The 21,922-nt window shown below is 41.4% G+C and overlaps 1 protein-coding gene and 1 pseudogene across 1 annotated transcript in view; both read right to left on the reverse strand.

Moving 5' to 3' along the window:
- Window positions 1-21,922, reverse strand: part of SLC35F4 (solute carrier family 35 member F4) — a 306,982-nt gene that overhangs the window by 223,851 nt on the left and 61,209 nt on the right. The gene's annotated exons all lie outside the window — the stretch shown is intronic.
- LOC116749856 lies at window positions 343-1,979 on the reverse strand (annotated as a pseudogene).

Here is a 21,922-nt window from a genome sequence, read left to right on the forward strand (position 1 = left end):
CACAGTATGGGGCTTCTCCTCCAGGACTACCGTGTCATAATAATGTCAATCATTAGGCTGTGGAGATTTTTAGGAGTAAGCTAATTCCAAAACATAGGAAATATGGATTAGTCAGGTTCTAGATGAACAGTCTGGCTTGGAATGCTGATTAAATTCATTCTAAAGAAGAGATGCATAGACCCTGGAAGCAGATCCAACAACAACTTAAGCAGTTTCCCAGAGCAGTGACAGTCTGGATCAGATATAGAAAGGAGTCATTTTTCCATCTTCCTTGGGCTACTAGTACGCAACCCTCTAGAGTCTCCATGATTTTTACTTTAAGAAAATCTTAAGTTTAAGAAGTTATTTGCTTTGGCCAGGTTTTTTGTTCAAGGTTTTCTCTGTTCTGATCAGGATTCACTGTATGCAGGTTAAAAACCAGCAACTCTAAGAGTCATATATCCTTTTTCTAACCAGTGGAGGACCCAGAAGAAATGGGTGGCAAGCTTTTTCAAAGGTCCACCTGGGTAAGATTTTGGGGAGCCCCCTCAAGTGGGAAAGACCAAGGAAGAACAAGGCTTCTATTAGCAGGATTATCAGGATAACACTCAGGGCAATAATCAGCTCTGTTAATACGGTCTAAGAATACTTGGTAACATTCATTCTCAACCAGTTCAGTTTGGTACAACCAGTGGCCTAGTTCTAAACTAGGGAACCATTGCTGTCCACAGTCAGGGCAATGTGAATTATCTGAGAACAATGGGACCTAGAGAGACAACACAGAAAGCAACGTAACAGTAAGAGGCCACAATGACAAAGAGAGACACCCAAACAACCAGTCCTATTACAGGTTTGGTTTAGCACTTTCTCAGTCCAACCACCATTACTTGGAGAGGGTAAAATTTGGCTTGCACCTCTGTACAATTCTTCAACATTTCGTTGTCTGTTTTTCACTCACTTGCCACCAAGTCTCTGAACTCAGGGACTGATCCAGTCCATGTTATCACTTACTAGCAGCACAGATCTCAGAATAGCTCCTTTAAATCCCAGCTTCTCAAGAAAAGGTAGGGTTCTAGGCTAAGTTAATGATTTTTTCTTGTGTGTTATCAGCTGGTGGTGTCACGCAGAGGCACCTGGCTTACTCTGCTTTGCTGGTAAGTTATTATGTCTGCTTGGTGAAACAGAGGAGCTGACAGGTCCAGTGGGTCTTTGGTGGGCACTGGCACTCTTGCCGTTGCAATACACGTACCCAAGTCTTAAGGCCTTGGCACTTGATAGCGATGTAGAGGGGTCAGGAAAACCTGGCAGAGTCCTCTTGAGCGTGGATGCAATGAAGTCTTTCTTGGCAGGACCTTAATCAGGACCCAGTCACAGGGAAGTAGCTGCTGTTGAGTTGGTTGAAGGGTCTGGGAATGCTTCACACACTTACAAATTCTAGCGGGGTTTTAAATCGTCGACTGTCAATGTCAGGAAAGCCCTTCGAGTGTTCTTTCTGCTCCACAACGCCAAGCTGCACCCCTTGGACGCGGCGGAACAGAACGTCGTCCCCGTCCCTTACACTCAGTTTTAAGTGATCCTAATTAATAACCCTAAATGGTTAGCTTGATTAAAAAGAGTTAGACCTGGGCTTCCCTGGTGGTGCAGCGGTTGAGAGTCCGCCTGCTGATGCAGGGGACGCGGGTTCGTGCCCCGGTCCGGGAAGATCCCACATGCTGCGGAGCGGCTGGGCCCGTGAGCCATGGCCGCTGAGCCTGCGCGTCCGGACCCTGTGCTCCACAGCGGGAGAGGCCACAACAGTGAGACGCCCGCGTACCGCAAAAAAAAAAAAAAAAAAAAAAGAGTTAGACCTTTATCGGGAAAGAGGTAAAATTGTGGAAAAATCTAAAAACTCCTGTAAGTTCATTTAGATGAATTGGTTTTCACAAACTACCACATACTGTACTGTCTTCCACATCGCACTCAGCCTGGGGATGCTGCTGATACTTACCACCATAAGCCATGAGGCTCTCAAGCACACACCTTATTTTTCTTTAAAAATGGACTTTCATATTATAATTTTTTAAAATTGAGATCATGTAACATTGTGTAAGTTTAAGATGTATGTGTTAGTTTGATACATTTAGATATTATGTATGTTTACTACCCAAGCTGGTAGCTAATACCTCTATCATGATACATAATTATCATTTTTTGTGTGTGTGATGAGAACAATTAAGATCTAGTCTCTTGGCAACTTTGAAGTTTATACTACAGCATTATTGACTATTATTCACTATGCTTATTTATCTACTAGCTGTAAACATCATCTTAAACAACATCTCCCCAATTCCTCTACCCCCCCAGCCTTTGGTGACCTCCATTCTACTGTTTTTATGTCTGACTTTTTTAGGTTCCACATTTAAGTGAGGGTCATACAGTATTTGTCTTTCTTTGTTGGATTTATCTCACTTAGCATAATACCCTCAAGGTTCAACCATCTTGTCACAAGTGGCAAGATTTCCTTCTTTCTCAAGGCTGAGTAACATTTCACTGTATGTGTCTACTACATCTTTATCCATTCATAGACTGACAGACGCTTAGGTTGTTTCCATATCTTGGCTATTGTGAATAATGCTGCAATGAACATGGGTTTGTGGCAGGATCTTAGTTCTGCAACCAGGGATTGAACCCAGGCCCTCGGCAGTGAGGGCGTGGAGCTCTAACCACTGAACTGCCAGGGAATCCCCCCAATTCCTTCTTACATATATACCTAGAGTAGGATGTTTGGGTCATTTGGTAGTTCTATTTGTGATTTTTTGAGGAACCTCCATACTGCTTTCCATAATGACTACTCCAATTTACACTCCCACCAATAGTACACAAGTATTCCCTTTTCTCCACCCTTCTCCAACACTTGCTATTTCTTGTCTTTTGGATAATAGCCATTCTAAGACGTGTGAGATGGTATCTCATTGTGGTTTTGATTTGCATTTCCCTGGCGATGAGTGATATTGAGCATCGTTTCGTGTACCTCTTGGCCATTTATATGCCTTCTTTTGAAAAATGTCTATTCAGGTCCTTTGCCCACCTTTAAGTTGAATTATTTGCTTTTTTTTGCTATGGAGTTGTATGAGTTATATATATATTTTATATATTAATCTCATTAGATATACAGTTTGTGATTTTTTTTTCCATTTTGTAGGTTACCTTTTCAATTTGTTGTTTGCTGTGCTGTACCTCCTTAGTTTAATGTAGTCCCACTTGTTTATTTTCATTTTTGTTGCCGGAAGCACACACCTTCTCAAGAGACAATGTTTCAATTTCTCCTAGGATCCAGAAGCTACTGAGTTTGAACAAATCCACTTTACAGAGAAATGTGCACATATCTGTCTCATAATTAAATAATGTAATTACCATGTTGCATCTGAGTTTTATGCTGCTCTGTCTTTTGGAACCAGAAGTCCTGCTCAGGCAGGTTTAGAACTTTTATAGTAAATGCACCAAAGTCTTAGTTTTGTTTAGCAGACCAAGCAGAGAGGAGGAGAGAATAAATGAGGCAGAGGATAAACTCCCAAAACTCAGTAAATATCAGAGCACCAATCACACTAATAAGGGTAAATGATCTGTTATTCTATACCATTTGATAATAGATTATGTTGCCAATGAAAATAGTTTGTGAGAAGTTTGTGACAATTTATAAATTGCTTATGTTCTAATAGTAAATGAAAAAAGCAGCAATACAATAGTATCAAGAGTATAATCACAACAATGTAAAATGAAAGTGTACTAGAAAACCAGATCTGGAATATTCTCAGGATTGTTAACACTGTCTTTAAGTAATAGAACATTTGAGTGATTTTTTTTTTTTCTGCATTACCAGTATTTTTCATATTGAATATGCATTACTCAAGGTATCTTTTGAAATTACCTTTTTTTTTTTTTTTTTTTTTTTTGCGGTACGCGGGCCTCTCACTGTCGTGGCCTGTCCCGTTGCGGAGCACAGGCTCCGGACGCGCAGGCTCAGCGGCCATGGCTCACAGGCCCAGCCTTTCCGCAGCATGTGGGATCTTCCCGGACCGGGGCGCGAACCCGTGTCCCCTGCATCGGCAGGCGGACTCTCAACCACTGCGCCACCAGGGAAGCCCTGAAATTACCTTTTCTAAATTACAACTTTATTCTTTCAAACTATCATTCCCTTTTTGGTATACTTTGTTCTGGCTTTTTCACACCCTTACCAAAAAAAGGGAAATGCAAACTAATATTGCAGTAGAGTTTATGTATTTATATCTGACCTTCAGAAGTCTGTTAATCACCAACAACACAAATATTTGTCCCCACAGCTAAAATTAGAGCTGCAATTTTTTCAAAATAATGTTAACAAAAACAATGAAATGATATAATCTCTAGAAAGAGTCAACAGTGCCTTACAGCATGGTCATTAAAATGAAGCTGCCATCTTATTATCACAAGACCAGGAAATTTTGAGATTACATAGGACATGGAAATTCTGTGTCCCAAGACACACCAATCATATCTCCAAATTTGTCATTAGTTCAACAGAATGGACTGGTCTAATTCAAAAGTCATATTTAAATAAAGTATAAATATTATAATATCAAAAGAATAATTAGCATATTCTTTATCCCAGAGAGCTTCAAAGATGTTAGAGATTACCATGCTCTCTATTTCTTCAAGACAAGTAGAAAATAGAAATGTGAAATCATTTTCCTAAGGCCACACAGAGTAAAACATTACTGTGCTAGATACTTAACTGATTTATGAATGTTTCCTGAGTATGTCATTAGAATCTTAAAAATGTTACCACTGCGCTATGAGAGACAATGTCTCTTTTTTTTAAAATCAGAATTCCCATATTGCAAAAGTAGCAAACTTTTGAAAAAAATAAAACTACTTCCCACCTGGCTTTGTGAGGAACTGCTACTAATAACCGCTGTTAAACAGTTTGTAAAAATATGATATGCTATTTCCTTGTCTGGTAATGATAAGCTTAGCAGACCAAAGCATAAATAAACAACTGTGCTATTGTTTTTCAGCTTCAGAAAATTACACATGCTATTACTAGTTGATAATTTTGTGTGCTTAAAATCTAGAAACATTCATTAAAATTAATAGGCTATGTCATTTTACAAGCATATCTTTAAAAGATATGGAAAGTAGATTATTGGCAGTTTGTGAAATTAACAATGAAAGACTACTGTGTCTCACTTCAAAGATTTACCTAAATATCTAGGAAGGCTCAGGAGCAATTTTGGGAGTTCGCTTAGTGTTAAATTCTCTTATGATCTGAAAGTGCCAAAAAGTAAAAAAATTACCTCCTGTCTATTCGAACACACACACACACACACACCAGTTGCATCACAGCAACTAAGATCACCATGAACTGATTTTTTTTTTAAAGCAGGGGCTCCACTACTTTTCTTTTTCTTCCTGATAAAGAGAAAATACCTTAACTTGCCGCCCCCCCCCCCATTTGTCTGTGGGTGCAGCAGTCTCACCAGGAAGAATGACAGACTCGTGGAGGAGATGCCAGTGAGTGATGCCATATATAGTTAATTAATGCCATATGTAGTTAATTAATACTAGAAAGAGAAGTGCAGACACTGTAAGTCATACGATTACAAAGGAGACCAAACAACAGAGCACCCTAACAGTTTGGGCCTTTATTAGAGAGAGAGAGTTTTCCCCTTCACTAAAAGGAATTTTTCATAAGCACACTCTTACCCCTGAGGAAGAGGAGTGACAAGTGGGGATTGTTAAATTCGGGGCAAATGGAAAAGGCAAGCTCTGCTCCATTCTCTACTTTCTTTCTCTTGAGAGTATGCCTGCTCACACTGGGCACAAGTTCTCTGTTCCTCTGTGCCCGGAGCCTCCACTGGGTGGGCCTCCTCTTCCCCCAGGGGATTCCTGCCGGAGCCCAGTTAGGCAGTTCTGTCTAACTCCTGGGTTCACAGCTGTTAGCAATCCATGAGGCCAGTACAGCCAAAGCCATTACCTTTACTGGCTTCTGACAGTAAACAGGAAATAAATGGTCCCTGTCTTTGCATTGTTCTATATCTCAACTTGTTCAGAAACCAAGCCTCTTCAAGTATCAGTTTTAGGGTGGTTTTATTCCAATAGTAAGTATAGCAAATCACTATACTTACTCTTAGAAAAGGGCTTTCATTCATTGCTGATTGATTTGCAAAAACTCCAAGCCAAATCTACTGCCTGATTTATAAGGAAGCCATCGATCACACGAGACACAGTCCACACTTGAATTATCTGCTTACCAACATCACAGTTCTGGCCATAGCACTCTACAACGACTTGTGCTATTATTTATTAATGTTTCTCTTTTAAAAGGCTCATTGTTTTTTACTTTAAGTATGATGCCAAATGGAAACTACTGCAAAAGGAAATTGAGTATCACTTGTCAAAGATTAACACCAAAAACATACATAGCATTTAGTCTATGCCAGACTTTATAAATATCACCTCATTGAATTCTCACCACAATCCTATGAGGTAGGTACTGTTACTGCTGTCGTTTTATAGATGAGAAAACTGAGGCATAGAGAGATTAGGAAATTTGCTCAAAGTCAGGCAGCTAGTGAGGGGCAGACTTGGCTCTGCCCCAGGTGTCCTGGCTCCAAAGTCAGCTCTGACCCACCTCAAGTACAGAAAGTGACTATAAAGACAAAGGCAGTGAAAATAAGTCAATGCTCTCACAGTATAAAAATAAAAATGAAATGCAAAGCATAATAACCATTTAACAAAAAATGCACACCCCAAAATTCTATTTTTCGTGCACAAGAAATAGCTGTTAATCACTCAATAGTAAAATTTTAAGTTTAAAAATGAAAATAAAACACAAAGAATAATCACCAATTGATTTCTAAAAATCCACTCTGGAAAAGTCTGTTTTCCTCTTGCAAGAAATTACTGTTGATGATAAGTCAATAATGAAAGCTTCATTTTAAATAGCCTTACTGTAAGATTAATTAAAGTGCCCTGAAGGGAAAGAGGGTTTTAATTCATTTTTGCTGCCCTTTTGCTATGCCCTAAGCAGAAAGTTACAGAGGTTGAATACACCTGAATCATTCTGGGCTTTCATAATGGCATTTTCCCCACCACATCCTTCAGTGTCCTTATCTGCAGTGATAAGGACACCCCAACTCCTTCCCCACAGGAACCGGCCTTCAAGTGATTCATGTGGTCAGCAGGAAGTGGCTCTACAACTTTAGTTTTAACCTAAGCAACAGTACTGTGTCTGTGAAATCAGGGATTTGATGGGCTGTACCTCTCATAAGGTGTCCATGAAGAGAGACAGTGGTGAGTCCCACCCCGTTTCCTTTGCTCACTGGTCACACAGCTACCAGACATTTCCCAGCAACCCTTGCAGTTAGGCAGGGTCACGTCACAGGCTCTGGCCAAGGGACGGTGCCATGGAAGTGATTCCTGGCACCGTCAGTGATCCTGAATGTCCCCTCTTTGTCGGTCTGTGGCTGGAGGAAACCGACTCAAGGACCAGAGGAACCGAAAGCCCCCAAACTCAGGGAGTCTGAGTCCCTGAACAACTGTGGAACACAGAACCCATCCCCACTAAAGCCCACATTGGACTGTGATGTGAGGTGAAAAATAACCCTTTATTCTCTTAACTCACTTTGATTTTGAGATAGTTTATGACAGCACTTAGTTTATTCTGATTAATATAATACATTAAAACAAATGCTTAAATCTTACTCTTTGAAAATTCCTTTTCTTTGTATCCCTTAAAACGACCACTCCTTGGTAACTGCTGATGTAGTAGGCACTGCCCATACCTACACAGTTTGGTCCCCATAGAAAAATGTGTTTCCAGGCACCGACCAAAATAATCAAAGGCTGAATCATATCAAGTCATCTTCTAGCTAACGCTCCTCTGAACTTACAGGTGTTTCTCTTTCGGCTAATCCTTCACTGTAACTGGCACATTGAATAAGCAAGACTTAGGGGGTTTAATCACAAAAATTTGTTTTTTCCCATTGTCTCTTTAAACCCAGTCAGGTCCTTCCTTTAACCTTGACTTTTATGGTCATGCTTGGGTTAGAAAGATAATCTACTATCACTGTAAATTCCAACTGCAATCCCAAGTCAGTATTTAAAAGTGTCTAGTCAGATATAGTGACAAACAGATCAATCGTCACCCAAAAGTCTCCCTTCCACCCACCCCCCCCCCCTTATGCAGGACCAGGCGCAAGACGCTCCCGCACCTCGGTGTTAACATCTTCTAGTTTTAAATTCTTTCTCCCAGAACTTAGCTGCTATTTCTGACCTGTGTCTCCCCCAGGGTTGAAGCTGTGAGGGGGAAGTAAAGGGGCAGAAAAATTCCTACTTGGTGAGCACTACACAGTAAGGTAGTGCGATTCTTCCTAGTGTTAGAAGACATCTAGAACTGACATTTCCATGGTGAGTATCTTTACGAATTCTCTAGAGACTCCCTTCGAGGTTCCTCTGACAACAACCCCCATTTACCCATCAATGACGCTCGCTGGGCTGCCCATTCCCAAGCACGCTCCGCTTCTGTTCCCTATTCCCCGCCCCGGCCCATCGCAACAACCAATGTCACCTCACAGCCTTTTACTGCCATGGTCTCCTCCCCTGGGTGACCCCTATTAAAATTATTCCCAGCCATTGGTTCCCCACCCGGTTCCTAGGATCCGCATTCCACCCGAGGGCAGTGTGACCATTCAGACACAGCCGCAGCTTTGCACCTCTGCCACTCGAAGGGCTCTCCCGTCTCTCTGGCTCCTCCGATTTCCCAGTGGGGATGGGTTAGTGGGTGACGGACAGCCGGCTACTACACCCCTCTCCCCACTAGAGTCACATGCTAAGCTCTAGCTGGTCAGGTAGAAGTCTCCTCAGATCTGAGATGAGCGACTGAGCACCTCCCTACTTCTTCCTCTTGCTTAGTTTGGGTGGATTCGCAACTCAGCTTTCCCCAGAGAAATCCTCCTCACAGCACTGTTTTAATTTCGAACCCTTAATTCACCTATCCTTGAAGAACCCTTAATTCATTTATCCTTCACTTAATGTCACTGGCAAAGCCCATTAACAATTCCTGAAATAAAAACAGAATCTGGGTAATAAAATAAAGTCTAACCTTTTTTTTCTTTTCCTTGGTGCTTCGTCCAGTTTCACTTGTTCATAGAGTGCTGTGTGCAGAGGCCCCGCACCCAGCCCTCAAGACCACAGTTCCTGGTATAAAATGGCTGCCCCGACCTTCAGCTCGTGGCTGTGCGCAGAATCACGTGACATGATTCTAACTCAGTAGGCCTGGGGTGGATCCTGGGAGGCTGCTTTTCTAGCGAGCTCCCAGGTGACGCTGATACTCTGTAGATAACCACACTGAGTAGAAAGGTCGAAAAATATCTGTTGAATGGTTTTCACCTTTTGCTTGTTTATTTCTTATTTACAGTAGTTTAGGGAGGCTGACGGAGTTTAGGGGGCAGAGAGCCCCTCAAATTGTCCCTTGCCACCACTGACCATGCTCAGTTTTAGCCTCTGCTCTCACCCTTGTTAGCATCAACAGCCGATGTCTTTTGCCCAGGTTCATGTGAATCCATCCTTCCCGCAACAAAGTCTCCAAATGCCTGACAGCTCTAAGACCATCCATAGTAGGCAGTTTTTCCAATTGAAAAATGATATAGCTCTGTCTTTGACCTTGGTCAGAACCTGTTTATGATCTAGGCAGTATTTCAGAGAATGCTGTACAAAAAGGCCAGACCTTAACATGGGGTCAAGGACTCAGAATTACACAAGTCTCAGTAAGGCTCAAAGAAAAGGGCTCACCTCACCCCATATGGAAGTGAAAGCAGCCATTCAGACTACACACCTGGAAGGTGTGGCCCCATCTTACTTTAAATCTCCCTTAAGGCAGATGGGTGATTTGCATAAATTTGCACAGTATTCACGATTCTTATACTGTCCAGTGATAAACTGACTTATTAAGAGAAACTTCTGTCCCAAATTCCAGTTTTGGAGATGATAAAACAAATGTTACCCAGAAACCTCTTGAGTTCAAAGTAGAGGGCAATGCGGGTAGCAGAGGCCCTGGCAGAGCTAAGCTGGAGAGAGGAATCGGTAAAGTTTGATTGGGGATCTGGGATTACAACTGAAGCAGCAGCTTCTCCAAATTCAAGTCTGTGTTACTTATTACTTGAATTGGCTAATTCTTCCTTATTTCCCACCATAAGTGAGCACCGTAGCTTAGAAAGGCAAGGGAAAATGGGTGAAAACAGAAAAGATTTCAGAGTGTAAGTTCACTACTTCCAGATTCTTCACTTACTTGGCTGTTGGCTTGGGGCAAGTTAATAATCTTTCTGAGCCTGAAATGCCTCTTCTATAGAATAAAGATAAGAATAACAGTCTTGCAAGGTCATTATGAGAATTAAATAAAATATATACCAAGAGGCCTCATGCAATGCCTGGCATTTAACAGGTACTGACCACATAACCCTCTCCCCCTTCAAGGACAACAGAGACAAGGAAGACACTTGGTATTCTGCGAGCACCAAAGGTTTGTAAAGCTCTTTAACTTTCAAAGCACCTTCACAGCTGTTTTCTTACTTTGTTTTTCTAGGGAAAAAAGAGGGGAAAGGAAGATGTGAAGAAAAGAAATACAAAAAGAGGGAAGTATGGAAGAAGCACGGGACACTGCAAAACAAAATCTAGAGCCTACGTTTCCATCAGACCGAGATGTGGCATGTGACTCAGGTGGCAGAGTCTCTCACAAGTCAGGTGAAGGTCAAATGACAGTGAGTGAAGTCTGCAGTAAATGCCCTCCAATTAAAATAATAGTAAGTCAAGTATCTGAGTTTGTTGTGAATTTGACCCATTAATTAATTTTTGAGAAGAAAGAAGTCTTCTTATTCCAATCACCAGCAAGTGGAGTAACAGTGTAGCGCTCAGCCTTGCTAATCACTGATGTGTATTCCCTGGTGGGACCGTAAGGAATACAGCAGAGCCATGCTACCCTATTAAAACCGCCTAAATATAGTCTCTGTGGTGTAATGTTTCTGGGAACCTTTTACATGTCAAGATCCAGAGCAAGTACAAATCGGCAGTACAGAGAGAATTAGATCTCAGCTGGAGCTCAAATTGTACCCATCCCCTCCCCTCCTCCCTTTAGGGATCTACTTACATACAACCACTAAGCATCCTTCAAAATAGAAGTCAGGCTAAAGGAAAAGAGACTGGCCTCCACCAGCCTGGCCCACTAGCATCGCCCCTCTGGCCTTTGACTAAGTCCTTGAAGAAGGGCAGCATGAGGAGATATTCACAAAATATATTCACAAATATTTGAGAGACATGGGACACAGTAGGTAACAGAACGTGCGGAGCATATGACAAAGTGGGATAAAGAATGGGGAAAAGGAGCTGTCCCTATATCCCTGGAGAAAACAGTGTGGCATTTTGCCCAATGGCCAAGTGTCCTGGGCACAATGAATCTGGGTTTGGATCCAAGTTCTGCCATTTTCTAAGTGTATGAGTCGGGGCATGTTTGTTAACCTCAGTTTCATTATCTACAAAATGAACACAAAAATAGAAACATCTCGGAACTTCCCTGGTGGTGCAGTGGTTAAGATCTGCCTGCCAATTCAGGGGACATGGGTTCAAGCCCTGGTCCAGGAAGATCCCACATGCCACGGAGAAACTAAGCCCGTGTGCCACAACTACTGAGCCTGCACTCTAGAGCCTACAAGCCCACAACTACTGCAGCCCACGTGCTTAGAGCCTGTGCTCCACAACAAAGAGAACTCCCCGCTCTGGCAACTAGAGAAAGCCCACGCACAGCAATGAAGACCCAACACAGCCAATAAATAATAAATAAATTTATTTATTTTTAAAAAAAAAAAGAAAAAGAAACATCTCTTAGAGTCTTTCTAAGGTTTGAAAGAGACCTGTGTAAAAGCTGGGCCTATCAACTTTTCTCAAGTCATGGTAGTTACAGAAAATGACATATGTATTATAATTCTATAACGTAATGAAACTGCTTAATCCCAGAGATAGCAGCATTGGAGGTCCTCAGCCCCAGATCCTGTCCACACCCCCTGAGGGCTGAAGGGATAATAACAACAACAGTGAGAGCAAACAGCATTGCTATAGAGCTTCCTGGGTGCCAGCTGCTGTTCTAAGTGCTCTACGTTGATTAACTCATTTGATTCCCACAGCAAACTTATGAAATGAGTATTATCTTTTTTTTTTTTTGCGGTACACGGGCCTCTCACGGTTGTGGCCTCTCCCGTTGCGGAGCACAGGCTCCGGACGCGCAGGCTCAGTGGCCATGGCTCACGGGCCCAGCCGCTCCGCGGCATGTGGGATCTTCCCGGACTGGGGCACGAACCCGTGTCCCCTGCATCGGCAGGCGGACTCTCAACCACTGCGCCACCAGGGAGGCCCAGTATTATCATTTTTATTATTTCACAGATGAGGAAACCAAGGCACAGAGAGGCTTAGTAACTTGCCCAAGATTACATAGCCTGTGATTGTCAGGGCCAGGGCCAGCCCAGGCATTTAGATCCAGAGTCCTTGCTTTCTTCATTATGCAATACAGCCTTTCAATATCATGGCCCAGCTCCAACACAGACATGGCATCCCCACCTTCCTCGCAGAAGGCACTCTGAAATACAGCTTTTCGCACCTTGCATGGCATACAGCATTTAACAAACATTAGTATTTTATAAAGAGCTGTGCAATCAAGTGTGCAGATGCCCCAACAAGATCTACAGAACTGGTGGTCTGACAGAGCAGGACAGTCCAGGGCAGGAAGTAATGGCACAATTAGTGCCAGGAATCACAGAGAGACAGTCACGGTTGGCTCAGCAGCTAGCCACACCACAGGGAGGGGGAAAAAAGAGGATGGAAATAGTAATTTCCCCATGGTGTTGCATGCTCTGGGGTTGTAGCACTCTCTAATAAATCATTGTGGGACACTTTGAATGGGCCTAGAAGTCTAGCATTGGTGGTGGGAATTAGAGCCATCGTGTTTCTAACTATAGGCGTTAGTTACAGTTACCCCTAAACTGGCCCGGCCTGGGGAAGCCAAGGGTACAGCTGTGAGCACCTGCTGAACTTCACATGTTCATTGCTGATTATAGACTGTAAATTCCTGAAAGGCAGAGGATGTGTCTCTCGCATTTTGACAGCCCCCAGCAGTTGTCAGAGGCCTTTTTTATATAGTAGGCCATCAATAGGTGTGTGAGTAAGTCAATCAAATATATTTACTTAATAAAGATTTAGGGCTAGCCCTTAAAACAATTACTTTTAACTTCTAAGTTCTTTTTGCAGAGGCAATACACCGATTTCTCTGCTCTAAGTTTAAGTAACATTGGAAAACTCACAGTGGCAAAACTGAAGACCTAAACGAAACTCTGAACACATTTATTGCCCACCAACTCTGCGCAAGACTCCTTCAAACACCAAGGCAGAAGATTTCCTATGTAGAGAAGGTTATACCAAAACCCAAAAATGCTGTTTGCAAACTCAACCTTGTTGCTTCCCCTAAATCAAAGAATCCATGACTAACAGCAGTTTTCATTATTATCATCATCACTATTATTATTTGTATTAACTCTTTACCAATTCTGAGTGTATTAAACCAAATGTTATTTGATGAAATAAGGCTTGTTTCTATGACTCAGGGGAAAGCAATTCCTGCAGTTTGTGCCATAACACTTTAAGTCAACCGTTTTCCAATGTATAAAGGTGGTTTTAGGTCAGTTTGGAGCACTGGTTGTCATGTCCCAACATCTGGACCACTGGTGTGGGAGTGGAATAGGGCCAGAATGTGATGGAATAAACATAAATTAAATGAGACTGCACTTTCTTTCATGCAGCCCCCAGAGATGCTTGTCATGGAAACTGAAAATCCCCATTCTACAAAATAAATGTGATTTAGCAGTGCTTTGCCAGATACCAGCATCTCAGTGATAATTTAGAACAGGGGATGACAAACTACAGCTCATGAGCCAAATCCAGCCTACCTCCTGTTTTTGTAAGTAAAATTTCATTAAACATAGTCACACCCATTCATTTATATATTGTCTATGGCTGCCTTCACCACACTCTAAGTGCAGAGTTGACTAGTCTCAAAAGAGGCAGAATGGCCTGCAAAGCCAAACATATTTACCATCTGGTCCTCCAGAGAAAAAGTATGCCAACCCCTGATTTAGAATAATACCAAAAGGGCTTCCCTGGTGGCGCAGTGGTTGAGAGTCCACCTGCAGATGCAGGGGACACGGGTTCATGCCCCGGCCCGGGAAGATCCCACATGCCGCGAAGCGGCTAGGCTCGTGAGCCGTGGTCGCTGAGCCTGCGTGTCCAGAGCCTGTGCTCCTCAACGGAAGAGGCCACAGCAGTGAGAGGCCCGCGTACCGCAAAAAAAAAAAAAAAAAAAAGAATAATACCAAAAGTCACAAACATCAACATCTCAGTGACAATTTAGAAAGCCACCAAAATTCATTTCACCAATCTACAACTCAACCTCCTAAAACACCTGAATTTAATTAGGGTCATTAAGTTTTTTAAACCATTTATATAGTTTATTTCTTGAATCTTCAACGTGATGTTTATTAAAGAGGCACACACTTTGCCTTATATAAAGTATGGGTCTCGCCCTTGATGTTGGCAATTGGCATCCACCTCCTGTGCAGGAAATCAAAGTTGTTGTTCCTATTGCACTTCCTTCCATATATCAGTGTTTGACCTGTCCCCTTAACCTCAGGGCTGGGACAAACGCTAAAACATTAATATGCATAAGAAATGTAATTGAAAAATGTATCCCCCCATTCTTAAGACGTCACCCTTCTTATTTCTGTCTTTGGTGCTTGTCTAGATGCAGCCTTGTTAGCTTGATCCCTGGCCAGGCAGCATTTGCATAATGACACCCCCCATAGGAGCCCCCTCCTCCCCACTCATTACACCTTTTTCTTCCCTCACCCCAAATTCCCTCTAAATACGACATCTCTCAGGGTGCTTGACTAGCAGAGAACAACAGTGTTACCACTCTTTCCAGCCATAACTTGTTTTTCTTACACTGTACCTCATGAGCATAAACAAAGGAAAAGTATAGAAAGAGGGAAATTTAAGAAGTAAAAAGAGAAAGATAATGGTGAGAAGTCGACACATGGTAAAGGAAAATGTTGTTGGAAAAAGGGAAAGAGAAGGGCAGGACTACACCAACCTGTCAATAAAGAAGCAGCAAAGAAGCACACTGTCAAAAGGGAAGGAAGTAAGATCTGACAGTGTAGCCAAATGCAGGACCTTTGAGTCTTACCCACGGACCTTGCTCTTTCAGGGTACATCTTACATTTTCTCAGAGAGGATGTGCCAATGTCACACTTCACATACTTGCCATCCAGGGAGAATCACAATGATTGTCTCTCCCTCTCAATAGTTATTAAGCCCATGCATGTACAATCCATTTTCACAAACGTCAGAGAGCACTGGAATGTCTTTGCTTTACTTCTCTTTAAATGGCTCCAAATGGCTACACTGCAGAAGAGGCTTCTGTCTGCTGAGAGTTATTGAGCAAAACCAAATCAAGTACCAAAACACAAACGGCAGCTCAAGATCCACCCCAACTCTCTCAGCCCTTCCAGGCATGCAGAAAATGAATCTCTCTGTATTCCACAGCCCCACTCTTCAGAAACCTTGCTCAAGGCCTGCCTGATTTGGGATCCATCACTCCAGCCCCTGAATAAAGCATCTGTTTACCTCCTCAAAACCAGAAAAGATATATCTTTTAACATTTACTAGGTGTTGAGAAAAACAAATACCATACAATATCACTTATATACGGAATCAAAAATATGACCCAAATGAACCTATCTACGAAATGGAAACAGACTCATGGACAGAGAGAACAGACTTGTGGTTGCCAAGGGGGAGGGGCTGGGGGAGGAATGAAGTGGGAGGTTGAGCTAAGCAGATGTAAGCTATTATATATGGAATGAATAAACAACAAGTTCCTACTGTAGAGGGGCTTCCCTGGTGGCTCAGTGCTTAAGAATCCACCTGCCAATGCAGGGGATATGGTTTCGAGCCCTGGTCCAGGAAGATCCCACATGCCGCGGAGCAACTAAGCCCATGCACCACAACTACTGAGCCTGTGCTGTACAGCCCCCAAGCCACAACTACTGAGCCTGCGTGCCACAACTGCTGAAGCCCACACCCCTAGAACCTGTGCTCCACAAGAAAAGGCACCGCAATGAGAAGCCCACACACCACAACAAAGAGTAGCCCCGCTCGCCACAACTAAAAGAAAGCCCGTGGAGCAACAACAAAGACCCAATGCAGCCAATAAATAAATAAATTTAAAACTAAAAAAAGTTATAAAAATTATTTTAAAAAAAGTCCTACTGTATAGCACAGAGAACTATATTTGGTATCCTATGATAAACCACAATGGAAAAGAATATTAAAAATGTATATATATCTGAATCACTTTGCTATAGAGCAGAAATTAACACAACACTGTATATCAACTATATTTCAATAAAAAAAAGAAAGAAAAGACAGTGGCGACAGACCCCCCCAAAAAAAAACATTTAGTAGGTGTTAATTTCTTGCTCTGAATTCATTGATGTATTAATAATAAAAAATACAGTATTGTCTGCTTTACAGACACAACTTGATATATTAACAGACTGGAGGCAGGGCTGGGATAAGGATGAGATAAGTGAGGTGCCTAGAGGCAAAAAAGACAAGGAGGCACTCACTTGTTTTGTATTTCAGTACAAAATCAGTCATCTCTGAGGCATGGGGGATGGGAGTTTTAATAAAAAATTCACCACCCTTACATGCCCCAGTGCACGATTTTCGTTGCGTTCTACTGACTAGGCGGAAGGACTGTATGATTGTGTTCTAGATGCCCACAGCAGTGGCTCCTTGATAATAAACCTTTATGTTTGCCTTTCCATCCACCTGTTATACTCTTTTGAAACTCACACCAGCTCCATGGAATCATCTCTCAACTACCACTTCCTAAATGCAAGCCCTGTATGCCAAGGCTCTACTTTCTGGAAGAAATTAACCTAAGAGAATTGGCATCAGGATTTGCTATCGGAAGCAGGCCCTGAGGATGGGGATCTGGAACTAATGACTCACCGACAATCAGCATCGCCATCGTATGACTCCCCCATATCAGATGGAAATGAGGTATGGGTAACAAGGTGAACCATTGATTTCTGCCCTTGAACAGTAGTGGGGGGACGGGAATAATAAGGATTGTGGGGTTGACTGGCTTTAAATGCAACCACAGGGCAGATTGTATTGAAAATTAGGTTCAGGATTTGCAGTTAAAGACACAGAGCTACAAGAGGTCTGTGACGTGACTCCTAGGTCTAAAGCAGGGACCTGATAGGATAAGAGTAGGCCCTTGAGACCTGCTTGTAGAAAGACCTAAGAACCTTGTATCCCTATGATCCTTTGAATTTCCCTACACCGGAAGAAGTAACATCCTCCCTCTTTCTAGAGAACAGCCTCCTTTCACCTGGAGATCTGCAAAGAGCACACCTGAGGCAGGTACATCACATGATCAAGCTTTGTCCACCTCAAGAGCTAACCCACCTTCCGGTACCACCTTCACATTAGGTTGCACCACAGCCCAAGGAAAGTAGTCCCTGCTCTGGCAGGAACAAGGAAACATGCTCTTAGAATTGTAGGACCTGAGCATGTGTACAAGTAGGCACCTGGAGAATACATTTGACAATGGATCTTTGAGATTTTTGAATTAGGAGACAAAAAATATAGCTGTGATAGAGAAGAATTTATTGATATAAGAGCCTTTTCCTGTGATTTGGGAGCTTAATATTCTGACAAAACCACCTGAGACTGGTCTAAAAATGTGCCTGGTATGGCCCCTTGGATACTGAACATGATAATGGTCTACAGTAAAGGAGTTAGAGATACTGAATTGTCCTAGCAGAGTATTCGATGGAGGAGTCAGAGGGCTCTGAGAGGTGAGAATATTAGGATGGATTTAGTGAGGCTGGAGAACTCACCACCTGAGTGTATTCTCCAGCAATGACCAAAGATAGAATGCACAGGCGAGAGGCATACCAGACTCACTGAGAAGCTAGGCAATGGTCGTCCTCTGTGGGTTAAAATCAAAGGAGATACTGAGTGGAACAGTGCTCCTGACTATAACATCACTATATCTGTGGTGTTGATGGGATTTGGGGATGGCAGGGGCCAAATGGTGGCACTTAATCATCAGAGACAAGTTAGAAATAATTACTCTCATGGCATCAAGGCCAGAGTGGCAATCAGGGGGCTTCATCTCTAATAACTAGAATGCATGGATCTGAAACCAACAGGTGGAAGTAGGATTGGGCCCCTATCACCATTCTTCTCAGTGACCCACTTGCTTCTTCTCTCTGAAAACTTAGCATCAGCTTGGGAACTCCTGGTTCACAGGGAAGGGGAAGCTTCTAGCAAAGGATGCAGTGTGAACCAGAAGCTATGACATCCAGTCAGTCATATTGACTCCTCATTCCAGTAGACCAGTAGCCAAAGAAAGGATCACCGTCAAGGTGGGAGTTATTGACCCTGATTACAATAAAGATCTAGGACTGATACTATAAAATAGGAACAGAAAGGGGAGCGTCTGGAAACCAGGGAATCCCTTGGGCTATTTCTGTGCCTTGTGATCATACTAAATAGGAAATCTCAGCAACTATGGTCCACAAGTGTTAAAAATAAAAATAAAAGTAGACAAAGGCTCAGATCTCTAAAGGATGAAGCTCTGGGTCACTGACCAGGCAAGCAACTTAGACCTGTTTAAACACTGTCTAGCATGAACAGACTTTAGAATGGGGTAGAGAGCAGTGTGATGATGAATATCAATTACAGCCTCAGGACCAATTATGAAGTGAGGATCATAGCTTGTTCCATTAACCCTGCTGTTTTACACCTTTCATAGGATTGCAGCATTTTTGCTGATTACCTGATAATATTTTTACCAAAAACCTATGGCCAGCATCATACTTAACAATAAAACTTCAGAAACTTTCCCTATAAATTCAATTTCAAGGCAGGGATCCCTACTATTCAGACAGCGAATTAGTATCCTGCAGTTATCCTAGCCAGAACATTAAATCAAGAAAAATATTGAGAGGAATAAGAACTGGAAAGGAAGAGATAAAATTGTCCTTTATTGTACATGATATGATTGTTAATATAGAAAATAAGAAAATATACAAATAAATTACTAGGACTGTTAAAAAGATTGGCCGAATTGTGAAATACAAGATCCACATTCTGAAATCAGTTAACATTCATTTACATGAATAATATTGGATTAGAAAATAAAATTTACAGAAGGTTTCATTCACAATGAACTGTGAACGATGTTATATGGAGAGAATTGCAAAACTTTATATAGAAATTTAAAACACATGAATAAATAAAGGGATAAACAATGTTCAAAATGAGGAGAATCTCCTAATTAATCAGTGAATCAAATGCAGTTCCAATGAAAATATCAACAAAGTTGTTCATGAAATTTGATACATTGATTCTATAATTTTTATGAAGAGCAAAAAGCCAATAATAGCCTAGATGATTTTGAACTAGGTAGGAGAACAAATACTACCAAATGTCAAAGCTTCTTATAAACTTGTAGTAATTAAGACTGTGGTATGGGTAAGAGGATTAGCAAATTGTCTGGTGGAATAGAGGATTCTGAAATACACCCATGCTTCTATGCAAACCTGATATGTGGGAGGGGTGTAATTGGAAATAACTGGGAGAAAATATGGATGAATATTTCAACAAATATACTAGAACAACCCGCTACTCATGTGAGAAAAATAAATTTGGATGATCATAAACAAAAATTAACTCTAAGTATATTAAAGACGTATATATGAAAAACAAAACTTGAAAAATTTTAGAAGAAAATATAGAATTTTTATGACCTTTTGCTAAGAAAAGATTTCTGAAAAACACACACACACAGAAATCATAAAAGAAATAAGTCCGGGGGATGCAATGCACAGCACGGTGACTATAGTTATTAATACTGTGTTGTCTATTTGAAACTTGGTGAGAGAGTAAATCTTAAAAGTCTTTCCTTTTATTTTTTTTTGAATTTTATTTATTTTTTTATACAACAGGTTCTTATTAGTTATCTATTTTATACATATTAGTGTATACAGGTCAACCCCAATCTCTCAGTTCTTCCCACTATCCCCCCACTGCTTCCCCCTCTTGGTGTCCATGTTTGTTCTCTACATCTGTGTCTCTATTTCTGCCTTGCAAACCAATTCATCTGTACCAATTTTCTAAGTTCCACATATGTGTTAATAAAAGATATTTGTTTTTCTCTATCTGACTTACTTCACTCTGTATGACGGTCTCTAGATCCATCCATGTCTCTACAAATGACCCAATTTCGTTCCTTTTTATGGCTGAGTAATATTCCATTGTATATATGTACCACTTTTCTTTATCTGTTTGTCTGCCGATGGGCATTAGGTTGCTTCCATGACCTGGCTTTTGTAAATAGTGCTGCAATGAACACTGGGGTGCATGTTTCTTTTTGAATTATGGTTTTCTCTGGGTATATGCCCACTACTGGGATTGCTGGGTCATATGGTAGTTCTATTTTTCGTTTCTTAAGGAAGCTCCATACTGTTCTCCATAGTGGCTGTATCAATTTACATTCTCACCAACAGTGCAAGAGGGTTCCCTTTTCTCCACACCCTCTCCAGCATTTGTTGTTTGTAGACTTTCTGATGATGCCCATTTTAACCGGTGTGAGGTGATATCTCATTGTAGTTTTGATTTGCATCTTTCTAATAATTAGTGATGTTGAGCACCTTGACATGTGCCTCTTGGCCTTCTGTATATCTTCTTTGGAAAAACGTATATTTAGATCTTCCCATTTTTGGATTGGGTTGTTTGCTTTTTAAATATTGAGCTGCATGAGCTGTTTATATATTTTGGAGATTAATCCTTTGTCCGTTGATTCATTTGCAAATATTTTCTCCCATTCTGAGGGTTGGCTTTTCATCTTGTTTATGGTTTCCTTTGCTGTGCAAAAGCTTTGAAGTTTCATTAGGTCCCATTTCTTTATTTTTGTTTTTATTTCCATTACTCTAGGAGGTGGGTCAAGAAAGATCTTTCTGTGACTTATGTCAAAGAGTGTTCTTCCTATGTTTTCCTCTAAGAGTTTGATAGTGTCTGGCCTTACATTTAGGTCTTTAATCCATTTTGACTTTATGTTTGTGTATGGTGTTAGGGAGCGTTCTAATTTCATTCTTTTACATGTAGCTGTCCAGCTTTCCCAGCATCACTTATTGAAGAGACTGTTTTTTTCTCCGTTGTATATCCTTGCCTCCTTTGTCATAGATTAGCTGACCATAGGTGCGTGGGTTTATCTCTGGGCTTTCTATCCTGTTCCATTTATCTATATTTCTGTTTTTGTGCCAGTACCATATTGTCTGGATTACTGTAGCTTTGTAGTATAGTCTGAGGTCAGGGAGTCTGATTCCTCCAGCTCGATTTTTCTTTCTCAGACCTGCTTTGGATATTTGGGGGTCTTCTGTGTCTCCATACAAATTTTAAGATTTTCTTGCTCTAGTTCTGTAAAAAATGCCATTGGTAATTTGATAGGGATTGCATTGAATCTGTAGATTAACTTGGATGGTATAGTCATTTTCAAAATATTGATTCTTCCAATCCATGAACATGGTATATCTCTCCAGTTGTTTGTGTCATCTTTGATTTCTTTCATCAGTGTCTTTTAGTTTTCTGAGTACAGGTCTTTTGCCTCCTTAGGTAGGTTTATTCCTCGGTATTTTATTCTTTTTGTTGCAATGGTGAATGGGATTGTTTCCTTAATTTCTCTTTCTGATCTTTCATTGTTAGTATGTAGGAATGCAAGAGATATCTGTGCATTAATTTTGTATCCTGCAAC

This window comes from Phocoena sinus, chromosome 2, assembly GCF_008692025.1.
Source record: "Phocoena sinus isolate mPhoSin1 chromosome 2, mPhoSin1.pri, whole genome shotgun sequence".
Lineage (NCBI taxonomy): Eukaryota > Metazoa > Chordata > Mammalia > Artiodactyla > Phocoenidae > Phocoena > Phocoena sinus.